The sequence below is a fragment of the Bos grunniens genome, chromosome 21 (genome assembly GCF_055505025.1).
Source record: "Bos grunniens cultivar Pamir isolate PY7600 chromosome 21, Bosgru_T2T1.0, whole genome shotgun sequence".
Classification (NCBI taxonomy): domain Eukaryota; kingdom Metazoa; phylum Chordata; class Mammalia; order Artiodactyla; family Bovidae; genus Bos; species Bos grunniens.
In genome coordinates, this window is record NC_141185.1 from 46,245,242 (window position 1) to 46,259,299 (window position 14,058).

Sequence of the window (14,058 nt, forward strand, 5' to 3'; positions counted from 1 at the left end):
CCACTCCTAAGTATCTACCCAAGACAAATCAAAACACATGTTCACACAAAAACTCATACCCAAATGCTCATAGCAACTTTCTTTTTAATAGTCAAACAGTCAAAGAAACTTAAGTATCCATCAACTAATGAATAGGTAGACAAAATGTAGTATATCCATACAATGAGATTTTATTTGGTCATAAAAAGGAATGAAATATTGACATGTGGTAAGACATGGATGAATCTTTAAAAATCAGGGTTAAGTGAAAGAAGCCAGACATGAAAGATCACGTATTATATGATTACATTTCCATGAAATGTCTAGAGTGGGCAAGTCCATAGAGACAGATTGGAGGCTGCCAGTGGCCAAAAGGAGAGGAAAATGCAGGAGAGTGGAGAGTAATGACTAATAGGCATGGGTGTCTCTTTGGGGGTGGTGAAAATGTTCTGAAATGATGTAGGACTGGTGGTTTCACAACTTTATGAATATACTAAGAAAACACTGAATTGTAGACTTTGAGAGGGTGAATTTTATAGTATTTCAATTATATATTATTAAAATCATAATCATAATACTCACAATATAATAGCATGTTAAGTTTTAAAACCCATGGCACAATCATATATTTTATTTGTGAGCATATGAGAATATGGCAAAAATATACAAACTTTCATGGAAAGGACATGTATGTACCAATGTCAGGATTGTTGGTACTGCTAGAAGAGAAAAGAAGGAAAAAAGTTTGGGAACAGAACTTTAGCTGTAATGCTTTGTTGTTTAAAGAAAAACTAACAAAATATGGCAAACTGCCTTCTAAAAAATATAAGCTTTAGCGTGGTATAGATTTAAGCCCTACATCCCTGTCGTTTTTCAGCTCCCTACTGATAGGAGGGGTTGTGGGAGATAAGTGGGTTCAGTTCAGTTCAGCCGCTCAGTTGTGTCCGACCCTTTGTGACCCCATGAACCGCAGCCCGCCAGGCCTCCCTGTCCATCACCAACTCCTGGAGTCCACCCAGACCCATGTCCATTGAGTTGATGATGCCATCCAACCATCTCATCCTCTGTCTTCCCCTTCTCCTCCTTTCCTCAACCTTTCCCAGCATCAGGATCTTTTCAAATGATAAGTGGGTAGAAGGTACAAAATTGAGTGCACACAGCATGTGTACAGCAGATGGTAGACGCAGCGTTCTAACCAGGAACATCGGGGCGGGGTACTCCATGAGTTGAGCAGAGAGAAGGAAAGCCTTTCATATATAAGAGATGGAAATCCGTTTCAGAAGAAATATAGTTTTAAAGGTACTCTCTTAATTGGGGTTTTTTTTAGAGTTAGAATGCTGTGAAATATACCTAGAGTTTTGTTGATGTGTAACTGAATTATTAGCTTTTCTTTACTGGCTTTAATAATGCCAGGGGAGGATTTTGAGAACAGTTTTTGCTGTGCAGCAAGATGATATGCTTGAATTCCTGAGCACAGCCTCATCTCTCTGACAGTTATTTTCCCCCATCAAGTGTTGGTTTATACTGTATGGTGTGGAACCCAATGGCGGTGATTTAACATCTTTAGGTCACAAATCCCTTTGGCTGCCCCGCTGCTCCCCACCCCCCAACAAACACACAAAAGACTCTCTTTCCAGAAAAATACACTTACCCACAACATTTTGCATATAACTTTCAGAATACGTAGCCCTTAACCTAACCCTAACTTGAGTCCCTAACATGTGTCAGCTTGAACAGGCTGTGAGATGAATATCATGGCTATCTTTGTATCGCTAATGAGTAAACATGCTCAGATGCGTGAGCTGAGATTTAGTCCCAAGTCTGTGTGACTCTTGAGGAACTGGAGGGAGGACGAGGCTCTGGACTTGAGGCAGCAAAATGGAGATCCAGGTGATCTAACCAGAGAGGAGAGTGTCAAGGCTGAGGTCTGAGGCAGGCCTGAGGAGGCGCCGCAGCTTGGGGACAAGGTGTCAGGGCCTCAGGCATGGGCAAAACCAGGGCCCAACCTCACTGGAGGACCGTCTGGTGTGGGAGGGCTAGGTTCCAGGCAGAGTCCACCAAGAGGCTGGCCTGCAGGGTGCCAGCCAGCACCAGGCCAGAGGTCTGACCAGGTCTGCCCCACCCCGTCCCCAGGAGGATGGAGGTTCCCACTTGTCTGCAGTAGGAGGAAAGGAACATGGCAAGCCGGTCTGGTAATGACTCTCCACTGCCTCACCTAAGGCTGATACACTTGGGCTATTGGTCTATTGGATGAAAAAGCTCACTTTAAACCAATTATCTATTCTTTGAGGATCTGCTAAAGCTCTATCCTGAATGCTCCTTGAAACATGATTTTCTTCTCATCTTTGATCTATCTCAGTTCCCCATTTGGAGGAAACATGAGTCTCTATACGATCAAGAAGTAGAAAGAAATGCTGGAGGACTGCTTGGTGGTCCAGTGGCTAAGACCCTGTGCTCCCAATGCAGGGAGGCCAGGTTCAAGCGCTGTTCAGGGAACCAGATCTCACAGGCCACAACTAAGAGTTCCCATGTGACTAAAGACCGGTGTGCTGCAGCAGAGACCCAGTGCAGCCAAATAAATTTAAAAAAAGAAATGCTGGAATACGGTATTAAGAGCTAGATGTGCAGAATGAAAAACAGAAAGGGCTGTTCAAGCACCTGGCAAATTTCATTCTTACTGCAAAAGAGCCGTGTGCTTGGGCTTCTGTATCTGCAGAGTCCTGCCATCTCTTAAAATCCCAGGGACGGAGGAGCCTGGTGGGCTGCCGTCTATGGGGTCGCACAGAGTCAGACACGACTGAAGTGACTTAGCAGCGGCAGCAGCAGCCGTCTCTTAAAGCATTCAGACTGCAGCTCTTGTGGGCCAGTCCTGTCATCAGGAACACTGCTTTCATCCCCAGATATCTGCACCTGCTCTTGTCTTCGGTCCCACCAATATGTGTCTGTTCTGAAAACTTCAGACATCCAGCCCCATGGTAACCTTTAGCCCTTTACATGGTGAAAACAGCTGACCCACAGGCCTTTGAGCTTGTCATTTCACATTGTACCTGTTTATTCTCTTCCCTGCAAATAACTACCTACCTCTCTTCTATGTACCATCAGCAGACCAGTGGATAAACCAACTTTCTCCCCCAACATAACAGTCTAACTAAAAGACTGCCACATTTTTTCAGTTTTGTGAATTGGACTTCCTTCAGTTCAGTTCAGTCACTCAGTCATGTCCGACTCTTTGCGACCCCATGAATCGCAGCATGCCAGGCCTCCCTGTCCATCACCAACTCCCGGAGTTCACTGAGACTCACGTCCATCGAGTCAGTGATGCCATCCAGCCATCTCATCCTCTGTCGTCCCCTTCTCCTCCTGCCCCCAATCCCTCCCAGCATCAGAGTCTTTTCCAATGAGTCAACTCTTCGCATGAGGTGGCCAAAGTACTGGAGTTTCAGCTTTAGCATCATTCCTTCCAAAGAAATCCTAGGGCTGATCTCCTTCAGAATGGACTGGTTGGATCTCAATTTAGGAGCCCCTTTAATTTTTCTTATTTTTCATTCATTTATTTCCCCTAGTTCTGTATTTGATAATTCAACACCCATGTGCTTATTTTCATGACTGGCAAGTAATATACAAAAGTCATTTTATTATCATGAATAATGTCAGTTTGAGGCTTCCCTGATGGTTCAGACAATAAAAAAATCTTCGTGCAATGCAGGGGACCTGGGTTTTATCCCTGGGTCTGGAAAGATCCCCTGGAGGAGGCAATGGCTACCCACTCCAGTATTCTTTCCTGGAGAATCCCATGGACAGAGGAGCCTGATGGGCTACAGTCCATGGGGTCACAAAAAAGTCAGATGTGACTGAGCAACTGACACATACAGTGTCAGTTCAGGCCTGGACGTCACCTCCCACCCCATCCCCCTCTGCCCTGAGAGAGTTTGATTTAATTTCTCTGCCATATGGCCTGAGAATGGGGTTTTTTAAGGCTCCCAAGACGATTCTGATATGCAGCCAAGGTTAAGAACCAGTGCTTTAGCCAGTAAATGGGGCCAAAAAGTCTTCTGGAACTTACCTCAAATGTTCTCAAAATGAGAGCCTCTCCCCCAGGGAACAGTGGGGAACAAGGAGTGAACCGGAGGCTGGGGTTAAAGGGCAGGGCGGGATCCATGCTCTGGGCTTGTTCTGGAGGTGGAATCAGGCATGTCAACACGTTCACAGTTCCGCAAAGGAGAACTCAGCTTCAGGGCCAGAGAGGGTCATGAAGAGCAGCCTTAAGAGAGAGCTTTAAGAATTAGTAGAAATTTTCCAAGTGATAAGAGGGGAGGAAGACACACAGAAAATCTTAGCATTACACACAGTTACATGAAAACAGTGAGGGTCTCCGGGCTGGAGAAGGAGTTGCTGTGAGCAGCAGTACCTGCACGTTGAAGGGCTTTTGTCTTTTCTCCTCCAAGAAGAGTCAAAGCTACGGAGCTGGGGAAACTGAATCTTACTCCCCATCATTCCTAAGGAGAAGGGAACCACTTCACAGAGGAAGTGGAGCAGCTCAGAGACACAAGAGAAGAGTCGATGCCTTGAGAGAGGAGGAAAGGGAACCTTGGGGAGTCAACCGAGCCTTGAGGTTTCACCCCGGGAGCTCCATTGACACCACCCACATGAGGTTCTGTGGGATTTGGTGGGGGCAGGAGGAAGATCAACTTGTAGGTCATGGTACATGACTGCCAAACAAGCCGTACAATTAATGTAGGGACATAATCAAAGCTTTTTGTTTATGTCCCTTTTAAGGGACATATCAAAGCTACTTGTTCATTTACGTCCCAGTGTTATACTGATGGATTACAAGAATTGGAGTATACCAGGAAGGACCTCCAGTGTCCCAAGACTGTCCCCGTTTGAGCTGTTGAGGGATTCCCTGTGTCAGGGTCAGTGGTTTTCACCACTGGTTAACTCCAGTGTGTTATCACTATGCTTGATTTGCACCAGCTTTGACTTTGACTCTTATTCTTCAGGGAACACTGGAGGGGTTTTGGTTTTGAGATAATAGTATGACTCTCACAGGCCCTTTCCAGACTATAAATGGGACCCTGGCAGACACTGTCCAGCAGTGAACTGAGATATGTCTGTCATGAACTATGAGATACAACGTAGTACTCACAAGATGTGACTGTCGGAACTAAAGAGAACTGCTTGGTCCCATGCAGAGTGGGCGTTCAGGGCTGTTGAGAGGTCAAGGATGAGCACACTAGGAAGAGGACTTGCTGGCACCCTTCCTCTGTGGCAGAAAAAGCTCATTTGTAGTATTTACTTATTTGGCTGCATTGGCTTTCAGTTGCAGCACCCGGGATCTTTCCTTGTGGCGCCTGGATTGTCTGGTTGTGGCACCCGGGCTTCAGAGCAAGTGGGCTCAGTAGTTGTGGTGCTCAGACTTGTTGCCTCGAGGCTCGTGGGATCTTAGTTCTCCACCCACGGACCAAACCCAAGTCCCTTGCACTGCAAGGTGGATTCTTGACCGCTGGACCCCCAGGGAAGTCCCAAGAATCTCCTTTTCAAAACCTTTGAGGATATGACAGAAAGCAGCACAATGTTGTAAAGCAATTATCTTCCAAAAAAATTTTTTAAAGAAAAAAAAACATCAAGCTGGGGTGAAAAAATAAACACAATTTTAAAAAGAAACCTTTGAGGAAGGACTCTTGATGATGAAACTGGGGGTTGATCTGATGACCCAGGTTGTCTCTAAGGTCCTCAGATCAAATTACTTGGGAACCTGATTATACCAGTCTGTTGACATCATTTTACTAGAAAAGAGGAAGTACTTCCTCTATTTGAAAGAATTCTTTGAATAGTAAAAGCCATAGCCTTGTATGTGGAGGAAGTTCTGGATATGGCTTCCCAGGTGGCTCAGTGGTAAAGAATCCACCTGCCAATGCAGGAGACACAGGAGATGCAAGTTCGATCCCTGGGTCAGAAAGATCCTCTGGAGGAGGGTGTGGCAACCCACTCCAGTATTCCTGCCTGGAGAATCCCATGGACAGAGGAGCCTGGTGGGCTGCAGCCGATGGGGTCACAAAGAGTCAGACACGACTGAGTGCACACACACACTCTGGATATGGCGTCATCGATGGATGGTCCTTTATAACCAAAACCCATAGTTTTACTGTATTTACTGCCAAAAGAACAAAAGGGTCTACAACTAACTCAGAAGAAGAAAATGCTTTGCAGAATGTCATACACTGTGGAGACCCCACAGTGGAGAAGGGTGTCTACCCTTTGTGCTAGTAGCTTTGAGATATTCTCTTTGACAGTGAAACTGTGGACTCTTGTTTATTTGTCTCCTTTATTAGTAATGACTCCCTTTGTGCCTTGCCTACACTGTATTCGATTCACCTCTGATCTTATAAACCAGCACCATCATTTCTTCACATCCCCTGGAGGAGAGTAATGGTAGCCTAAACTTTCAATTTTCATATGTGGGAAAAAAATACAGAATATTTTCTGAGTGTTGAGTAGCTGGAGGAAACAAACCAATGAACAAAACATACAAGTATAATGTATGTGATCCATTGACAGAAAAATCTAGCATTTTAGAGCAGTCTGAAGAGGCCAAAGGATTTTATAGTGTAGAATATTTCAAGGCCTTTCAAGGATGAAGGAAATGTGTTTTTAAACAGTGACTATTTTAAAGGCACCCCAGAGGTGCAGACGTTTTACAACACGTGTTTCATAGCCCCTCCAGATCTGAACTTTTTTCCCCCATAACATTTGCCTTCCAAAAATGATTTCAGCATTGTGGAAAGAGAACATTGAATATTTCAGAGCTGTAAGTCTTGAGGGAAATAGCCTGTCTTTGAGGTTAGATAAATAAGTTTAAACTATTTCTGATATTTTATAGCTTTTTCAACAGAGCAAACATTTGTAGGTTTGAAAAGCCATAAAGAATTCTGCCCGAGTTTCTCCCAGCCTCTGCAGTTCCTGGAAAACATCCCCATGTGTGGTGGTGATGCTCTAGGTATTGAGATGCTCCTTCCCTCGGTGCTAGAGACCTTTGTCTCCCCTTCGACATCTACAAACTTGCCAACTCTGGCTTTATTTTCTGAAATCCCTTATCTGTGTAGAACATCACAATCTGTGTAAACTCAGTGTCCTATATACCCCTTGCCATGCTGAGTTTTAGGTTTAAAGTGGAATTATCTCTACGTGTGGACACGGGGGGAGAGGAAGGAGAGAGTTAATGGAGAGAGTAGCATGGAAACATATACAGTACCATATGTAAAACAGATAGCCAGTGGGAATTTGCCATGTGACTCAGGGAACTCAAACCAGGGCTCTGTGACAACCTAGAGGGGCGGGATGGAGGTTCAAGAGGGAGGAGACACAGACCTGTGGCTGATCTGTGTTGATGTATGGCGGAAACCAAGACACTGTTGTAAAGCAATTATCCTTCAGTGAACAACAAATGAAGTGGAATGATCTATGATCCCTCTAATTTGCAGGGTTTGGAGATTCCAAAGCCTTCGGGAACTGACTTCCGATCATTCTTGGGGAGCTTGCACTGCCCTGAACCCTCTGCTTCTCATTCACTCTGACACAGACCTGTTGTGGTCTCTCTTTTGCCCTCCATCAGCCAAGAATGCACAACTCACTTCCTTGACAAGTTCCTGTTCATAGTAAGACATCCATGAATACCAAGCATTTGGCAAATATTTCAAGAAAAGCCAAAGATTCAGGGGTCATGACAAAGGCATGTTACCTCTCTCAGCCCTACTCCTCCCTTTTCTTGCTCACCCACAGCCTTCCTGCCCTCACCCCTAACCTCCTGGGATTGCCGTGGGAACTTGAAGTTCTCTCCGTCTTATACAGCCCCTGCCTACACAAGCATGCAGCTAAACCTTCCAAGGTGTTCTAAAGGAAAAGCATCACCCTCTTTAGAAGACAGCCAGAGTTATATACTTAGAGAAGAACAATTTCTTTTTTTTTTTCTTAGAGTGTAGTTGCTTTACAATGTTGTGTTAGTTTCTGCTGTAGACCAAAATGAATCAGCCGTATATGCACATATATCCCCTCCCTCTTGGACTGCCCTTCTTACATCTAAAGGGAGTCTCTTGTAGACAGCATGTGGATGGCTCTTCATTTTTCATCCATTCAACCGCTCTGTGTCTCTGTGTTGGCTTCTGTACAGTAGCTGAAGCAACCACATGTCCCAGTTTTGAAGGAGCAGCCTCATGCAGATGAATTTGTCATTCAGCTCAGCTCCCGATTGTCTCTCTAACATTTGTGCTTGTCAAAGCAGCCTACAGTATTTAAAAAAAAAAAAAAAAAACTTTTAATTTTGTATTGGAGTATAGCCAATTAACAATGTTGTGATAGTTTGGGGTTAACAGTGAAGGGACTTAGCCGTGCATATACGTGTGTCTTTTCTCCCCAAAACTCCCCTCCCCTCCTCAGCCTGCTGTATTTTTAACACCTTTTCATAACTAAGGACGTGCCAAGACCTGTCTGTGTCCCACAGGGAGACTCTCATCACCTAGATTCAGGCAAGCTGGAAGCGAGACCCTCAGGATCAGGTTTTCGCTACATACCCAGACATACACAGTCCTGGGGGACTGGAAATGTGGACTCTGATGGCCACCAGGGTCAGAAAATTTGGAGGTGTCCCCTGAGTGGCAGTTGCAGAAATTAGGGCTCCAAATGAGCATGTCAGCTGCTTTTCTGGGTGATGCTGGTGAGATGGAGTGAGTCGGAGGGCAAGTGCCAAGAGGCCACTACAGCTGACAGCCTACCTTCCCTAAAAGCAGCTACACAGGCCACTGAATGTGAGCCAGGCCTGAAGCCAGCCCTCGGACCAAAGCTCCAGGACAAGCAAAGAGACCTCCTCCTTAGAAAGGCTGGGGGTGTGTTTCAGTGCACTGCCTGGGCAGTGCTCAGGAGGTGGTAGCCTGCCAAGAACCATCTCTCTGATTGGCACAGTCCCATGGGACCTAGGAATGCAATCCCCCCACCCCCTACACCTCCCTATCCTCCCACTGCTTCATCCCAGCCCTGTTCCTGCTCCCCCCCATCCCTGGCCACCAGAGCCACCAGATCAAGGTACATCCCCTGGGTGGCAGCTACAAAAACCATGGTACAAGATACAGATGAAGACAAAAATAGACTCATGGACTAAGAGAACATTTGGTTACCAAAAGGGTATGGTGGAGGGGGATAGACTGGGAGTTGGGGATCAACATATATACAGTGCTATGTTTAAGATAGATAACCAACAAGGACCTCCTGTACAGCACAGGGAACTCTGCTCAGTATTCTGTAACAACCTAAATGGGAAAAGAATTTGAAAAAGAATAGATACATGTACATGTATAACTGAATCACTTTGCTGTACACCTGAAACTAACACAACATTGTTAATCAACTGTACTCCAGTATAATATATATATATATATATGTATATATATACACCAGGGTACCAACAGTAACGTCTTCCCTGGTGGCTCAGTTGGTAAAGAGTCTGCCTGCAATACGGGAGACCCAGGTTCAATCCCTGGGTCAGGAAGATCCCCTGGAGAAGAAAATGGCAACCCACTCCAGTATTCTTGCCTGGAGAATTCCGTGGACAGAGAGCCTGGTGAGCTACAGTCCATGGGGTCACAAAGAGTCGGACACGACTGAGTAACAAACACTTTCACTTCCACCCACAGTAAAGCTTGCTTCCAGGGAGCACCGGCACCACGGAGCATGGCAGAGGGTGAGCTTGAAGACAGCTCCCAGCCTTAGTAGTCTTTGGAAGGGATTTTTTGTCAGAAACCTGTTCCATAGACATAGTCAGGATGCTTAGCTAATAGGCTTCCTTCAAGGAAAAAGGAGCACCTGGGTCTCTGGCCTCTCGCTGTGCCCTGGGGGAGTTTAAGAACTGTTTCTCCACTCTTCAGAATCCTCTGGGACCCACAAGTATAAGCCCCATTAGCCACCAGAGCCACGTGATGTGGAGGTGTCCCCTGACCACAGTCACAGAAATCAGGGTGCCAGATACGAGTATAAGCTCTCTTCCAGGTGACTCCATTTATTACAGGTTCCCCTGTCCTCCAGAGTCAGGTGATCCAGAGGTGTCCTCTAGATGACACCCGCAAAGTCAGGGCCAACTTGAGTATAAGCTTTCTCCTGGGAGATTCTGGACCTCCGGAGCACGGCAAAGGGAGAGTATGACGGTGTCACCTGCCGGGCCTTGTCCCTGGAGTGTTCCAGCAGGCTCCTACAAGTGTGTCTTAAATTAGATGCCTGCCCCTCAGGCCTCAAAACGTTTACAGCAACTTATCATATTATCTATTCCTGCCTTCAAAATAGATTCATCTGTACCATTTTCCTAGATTCCACATATATATGTTAATATATGATATTTGATATTTATTTTTCTTTTTCTGACTTACTTTACTCTGTATGACAGACTCTAGATTCATCCACTACAAATGACCCAATTTCATTCCTTTTTATGACTGACATATAAACATGGGGTAGGGAGAATGGAAAAGTGGGATAAACTGGGAGATTAGGATTGACATACATACACTACCATGCGTAAAATAGACAGCTAGTGGGAAATTGCTATATAACACAGGGAGCTCAGCTCAGTGCTCCATGATGACCTAGAGGAATGGGATGAGGGGTGGGATGGGGGCGCGGGTTGGGAGGGAGGGGATGTATGTATACATGAAGCTGATTCACTTTGCTATACAGCAGAAACTAACACAACATTGTAAAGCAGTGTACCCCAATTAAAAAATAATAATAAAATGCAGTTATTTTAAAAGAAAACGTTTATCGAATTCTCTATGCAGGTCTGCTCTTCCTCTTATTTTCCCTGTTTCAGTTAATGGTACCACCCGCTATCTGCATGTCCTCCTTAAATCCTTTTTCTCCTTCACTCCCCTGTATCAAATCAGTCACCAAGTCCTATTGGTTTTTCTTCTTCTTCTTTTTTTTTTATGGTTTTTCTTCTTGAGCATTTACCAAGTTGATCTATTCTCTCTAGTCCCCCTACTCCCACCCTTTTGTGTCTCACCTCAGTTGGTTCAGTGACCACCTAACTGGTCCTGCTGATCCTTGCCTGACTCTTCCCCATTTGCATCACATCCAGGGCAATGTTTCTAAAGCACCAATCTGATATTTTACCACTGCTTCAAATAATTAAGCCATTTTCTATTTCCTTCAGGATAAATTCCACCAAACTCCTTACTATGGATAATAATAAATTTTCATTTTATGGGCACCTGCTTACCTATTTAGTCATCTCTCCTTACTCCCACTCCATGTACTTTAAACTTCAGTCATAAAAAAACTCAATTTATGATTCTCCCAATGCATTATATTTTCCTTCATGTCTATGCCTTTTTGTACACCATTCCCTCTATGTAAAACAATTTTCCCCCAATTCCCACCCCCTTGTCCTCATGTATTAGCTTAGCTATTCCTGCATGTTAAAATCTTAGCCCTCTCTCCAGTCTGCATTAAATACAGTTTTTATGTGCCAGTGACATCAGTGTTTATCAGAACCCTTATGTCATGTTATTGCAATCACCTGTTCCCCCGCAAAGCCCCCTTCTAAAATTGAGTTTCATGAGGAAACCTAGTGCACATCATATTCTTAGTTCCAGCACAGGGTCTCACACAGAGTAGGATTTTGTAAACATTTTTGAATGAATGAAATAATGGTAATGATTTATTTCATTTCAAAGTATAAGATATATAGTCAAAGCTGTACTCAAAAGAAAATAGGTTTAAATATTTTAAGTTTTTTAAAAGCCAATTCTCTGATGCCTCAGTCAGTAAAGGATCCACCTGCAATGCAGGAGACCTGAGTTCCATTCCTGGGTTGGGAAGATCCCCTGGAGAAGGGAATGGCAACCCACTCTAGTATTCTTGCCTGGAGAATTCCATAGACAGAGGAGCCTGGCGGGCTACAGACCATGGGGTCGCAAAGATTCAGACAGACACAACTTAGTGACTAACACTTTCCCTGTTTCACAAATACTAACTCAAAGTTTTAGAAATTTCCATGTGAGTTAGAGTTACAAGGAAATTTCTTTGATTTGACAACTATCAGAAAACAAAAGCAAACCACCTGCTTAAGGATAAAACAGTAATGTTCCCTTTAGAGTTGGAAGCGAGAGAAATGTGCCTGCTCTAACTTATTATTCAACATTGTTCTAGAGACTTTAGTTAATACAATGCAATAGTTAATAGAAAAATACATAGGGCTTCCCTGGTGGCTTAGATGGTAAAGAATCTGCCTGCAACGCAGGAGACATGGGTTCGATCCCTGGGTCTAGAAGATCCCCTGGAGAAGGGAATGGCTACCCACTCCAGTATTCTTGCCTAGAGAATTCTGTGGACAGAGGAGCGTGGCAGGCTACAGTCTATGAGGTTGCAAAGAATCAGACATGACTGAGTGAGTAACACTTTCACTTTCATAGATATAAATATAGGAAAAAATGATAAAATTGTCATTACATAGAGGTGATATGATTGTTTACTATTAAAAATGAAGAAAATTACTTGAAAACTATTCAAAATAATCACTTTAGTAAGATGATTAGATACCATATAAATATGCCAGTGTTTATTGCTTTCCTAATTGTGAACAATAAACAACTATAAAATATATTTTAAAAGAGCCTGCTTACTATGGAAGTAAAAAATATAAGATGCCTAATAATCTATCAAGAAATACACAGGACCTACCTACACTCTGGTTAAGAAGTAAGTTCTGGAGGAAAGTGCATGGGTGTGAATTTCAGATCCAAGGTGTGCTAGCTGGTGTCCTTAGGGAATTTTAACCTCTCCTTGTGTTTATATTTGAAAAGAAACACCAACAAAAGATAAGTACACCTGTGATTAGCACTTCTCTGGAAATTTAGGTTCTGGGCTGGTTTTGCCTTGACCAGCTTCCTTAGCTGTAAGACAAAGCTAACAATGGCTGCTTCCCCAGAGTTGGAAAAAGACTGTGAGAATCTAAGGGTTCATGAAGCATGTGTTTTGCCTTTTGTGAGATGCATAGCAGATTTCATAATTAGAGCAGTGACATCTCTTTTTTGTCAGAAAGCCTTGCGGTGTCTGCCAGTCTCTCTAGGCAGAGCACTGCAGGAAGATGAGACATCCTCAAAACCAATAACCTTGCTGGATCTCAGACATCATCCAAGGTCACCCAGCTCTTAAGAATCAAATGAGGGACTTCCAAGGTGGTCCAGTGGTTAGGACTCTGTGCTTCCAATGCAGGGGGCCGGGGCTCAATCCCTGGTCAGAGAACTAAGATCCCACATGCCACACAGTGCGACCAAAAAATAAATAAATAAATAAAAAGACACCAATTTAGAAAAATGCAAATGGACTTATTTTTTAAAAAAGGAACCTAATGCGATTCCTCTGAGCTTCACACCCCAAAGCCCAGCAAACTGCTGAGACTTCGAGACTTCTCAAGATGTAAGGGAAGAAATTCTTTCAATCCCTCATGTTCCTCCCTGTGTCCCGAGATGTCACGTACAGTCTGTTCACCCCACACTGACCCAAATGTAAAACGCAACCCTTCTTTGTGTTCCCTGATGTTATCCTCTTTCACAAAAGTGGGGATGAGCAAAATCTATTTCCTAAAGATTTTGTATTCTTCCTGAAGGAGGAATGTCACATTGCATGTGCATAGTGGGCCACTTAATGATCCATATTTGATATTTTTGTTTCCGAAAACCTTCTTTGCGACAACCCACTGCTAGGAATTTCTGTTTCTCTGCCTCCACATTGATCTGGCTTCATCAGCTCCTCTTTTCCAACCAGTCTTGCATTACCTTTACTCAACTTCAGCCTACTCTCACTTTCCAGTGCAGAGCAAGCCCACCCTCTTTGGCTCCTGCTCTTTGACTCCTAGATGTAAACTACCCCCATCTTCAGCTGACCCAAGCCCTTTGCTTCAGCAGCATCCCTCGCCTGCCATAGAGGAGGGGTAGGAATAGAAAGAGCCGTGTTTCCTATTACTTGCGATGAAACCCATTTGCTGGCTTGTGGCCAGAATGCTAAATGGTATTTGTCATGTGATTCTGTGTCTCTGTT

At 44.2% G+C, this 14,058-nt stretch overlaps 1 protein-coding gene across 13 annotated transcripts in view; it reads left to right on the plus strand.

Annotated features, from left to right (window-relative positions):
* Positions 1-14,058, plus strand: part of ADAMTSL3 (ADAMTS like 3) — a 376,400-nt gene that overhangs the window by 314,779 nt on the left and 47,563 nt on the right. The gene's annotated exons all lie outside the window — the stretch shown is intronic.